The sequence below is a fragment of the Coregonus lavaretus genome (assembly GCF_964263955.1).
Source record: "Coregonus lavaretus genome assembly, chromosome: 17".
NCBI lineage: Eukaryota > Metazoa > Chordata > Actinopteri > Salmoniformes > Salmonidae > Coregonus > Coregonus lavaretus.
The window spans coordinates 23,199,201-23,201,740 of NC_140004.1; the positions used below are offsets into that span (position 1 = coordinate 23,199,201).

The 2,540-nt window shown below is 43.7% G+C and overlaps 1 pseudogene across 1 annotated transcript; it reads right to left on the reverse strand.

The window, feature by feature from the left end:
* Positions 1–268: 268 nt before the first annotated feature.
* LOC311145072 (dual specificity protein phosphatase 18-like) lies at positions 269–2,540 on the reverse strand (annotated as a pseudogene). Its single transcript has 2 exons — positions 2,227–2,540; positions 269–467 (listed from the first exon to the last, which is right to left on the reverse strand). The product of its transcript is annotated as a dual specificity protein phosphatase 18-like (transcript).

Below are 2,540 nucleotides of genomic sequence, written 5' to 3' on the forward strand. Positions count from 1 at the left end.
AAATAGAGCTGAATATATTGATAAAAGTCACCTTGTCCAAGAGAGATTTACATGGTTATCAAAACGTCAAGCCTACACGAAACACAGCCCTTATTTTAAGTATTTCTAAAATTCCCTATGGGAAAAATGAATGGTGGAAAAACGATTGGAACCATTTCGCTGTTTGACCGCTAGGTTTAATGGGCATTATGACACCTCCACTGTGGGGCTCTATAAAATAAGATATTAAGATGTGTTTACAAGGGATCATTTTAACAAACAGTGAATTTCAAAGAGGAAGCATACCCCTGGTCTCCTCTTAATAAATGTCAGGTATTTCACCCATGGGGGAAGTTACTGTGACCGTGGCACAACCACAGAGCTTGCACTCATACTGGATTAGTTGCTTCCAGAATCCACAATTTGGCCTGATAATAGGTTGAGAAGATTTGACCCGTTTGTGGGCGTCAAAGTGTCATTCCATGGTACTAAATTAGACCCACCAAGCCTGCATTGCAGGCTGAGCGTACAGTGCCTTGCAAAACTATGCATCCCCCTTGGCGTTTTTCCTATTTTGTTGCATTACAACCTGTACTATAAATAGATTTTTATTTTGGATTTCATGTAACGGACATACACAAAATACTCCTCCAAATTGGTGAAGTGAAATGAAAAAAATAACTTGTTTCAGAAAATTCTAAAAAATAAATAACGGAAAAGTGGTGCGTGCAAATGTATTCACCCCCTTTGCTATGAAGCCCCTAAATAAGATCTGGTGCAACCAATTACCTTCAGAAGTCACATAATTAGTTAAATAAAGTCCACCTGTGTGCAATCTAAGTGTCAAATGATCTGTCACATGATCTCAGTATATATATATATACACACCTGTTCTGAAAGGCCCCAGAGTCTGCAACACCACTAAGCAAGGGGCACCACCAAGCAAGCGGCACCATAAAGACCAAGGAGCTCTCCAAACAGGTCAGGCCAAAGTTGTGGAGAAGTACAGATCAGGGTTGGGTTATAAAAAAATATCAGAAACTTTGAACATCCCACGGAGCACCATTAAATCCATTATAAAAAAAATTGAAAGAATATGGCACCACAACAAACCTGCCAAAAGAGTGCCGCCCACCGAAACTCACGGACCAGGCAAGGAGGGCATTAATCAGAGAGGCAACAAAGAGACCAAAGATAACCCTGAAGGAGCTGCAAAGCTCCACAGCGGAGATTGGAGTATCTGTCCATAGGACCACTTTAAGCCGTACACTCCACAGAGCTGGGCTTTACGGAAGAGTGGACAGAAAAAAGCCATTGCTTAAAGAAAAAAACTAAGCATAAACGTTTGGTGTTCGCCAAAAGGCATGTGGGAGACTCCCCAAACATATGGAAGAAGGTACTCTGGTCAGATGAGACTAAAATTGAGCTTTTTGGCCATCAAGGAAAACGCTATGTCTGGCGCAAACCCAACACCTCTCATCACCCCGAGAACACCATCCCCACAGTGAAGCATGGTGGTGGCAGCATCATGCTGTGGGGATGTTTTTCATCGGCAGGGACTGGGAAACTGGTCAGAATTGAAGGAATGATGAATGGCGCTAAATACAGGGAAATTCTTGAGGGAAACCTGTTTCAGTCTTCCAGAGATTTACATTTACATTTTACATTTTAGTCATTTAGCAGACGCTCTTATCCAGAGCGACTTACAGTTAGTGCGTACATTATAATTTTTCATACCCCCTGTGGGAATCGAACCCACAACCCTGGCGTTGCAAACGCCATGCTCTATCAACTGAGCTACATCCCTGCCGGCCATTCCCTCCCCTACCCTGGACGACGCTGGGCCAATTGCACGCCGCCCCATGAGACTGGGACGGAGGTTCACCTTCCAGCAGGACAATGACCCTAAGCATACTGCTAAAGCAACACTCAAGTGGTTTAAGGGGAAACATTTAAATGTCTTGGAATGGCCTAGTCAAAGCCCAGACCTCAATCCAATTGAGAATCTGTGGTATGACTTAAAGATTGCTGTACACCAGCGGAACCCATCCAACTTGAAGGAGCTGGAGCAGTTTTGCCTTGAAGAATGGGCAAAAATCCCAGTGGCTAGATGTGCCAAGCTTATAGAGACATACCCCAAGAGACTTGCAGCTGTAATTGCTGTAAAAGGTGGCTCTACAAAGTATTGAGTTTGTATTCAACAAAATAGGAAAAATACCAAGGGGGGTGAATACTTTCGCAAGCCACTGTAGCTGAGCGACTCACTCCTGCGTTGCAGTGAACCAATGTGCGTCCACACTGCTTCCCTACGAGATGTATTTATTCCACTACCTCATCAAAGTCACTCAGAGGTGAAGATGGAGAGTCTAACAGGTATATGGACATAGTCCATCTCTGCAGTGGAAGTGTTTGTGATGTCATTGATTTGTGGCATGGATGATGATGGTTATGTTGAAACGAGATACGACGGCCTTGTCATTTGCAGTTCTGCCGTTGTGGAGGAAGAGGTGTTTGGTAACTTGACACAAACCTGCAAGTCTCTGTGCACCAGATTGATGCAT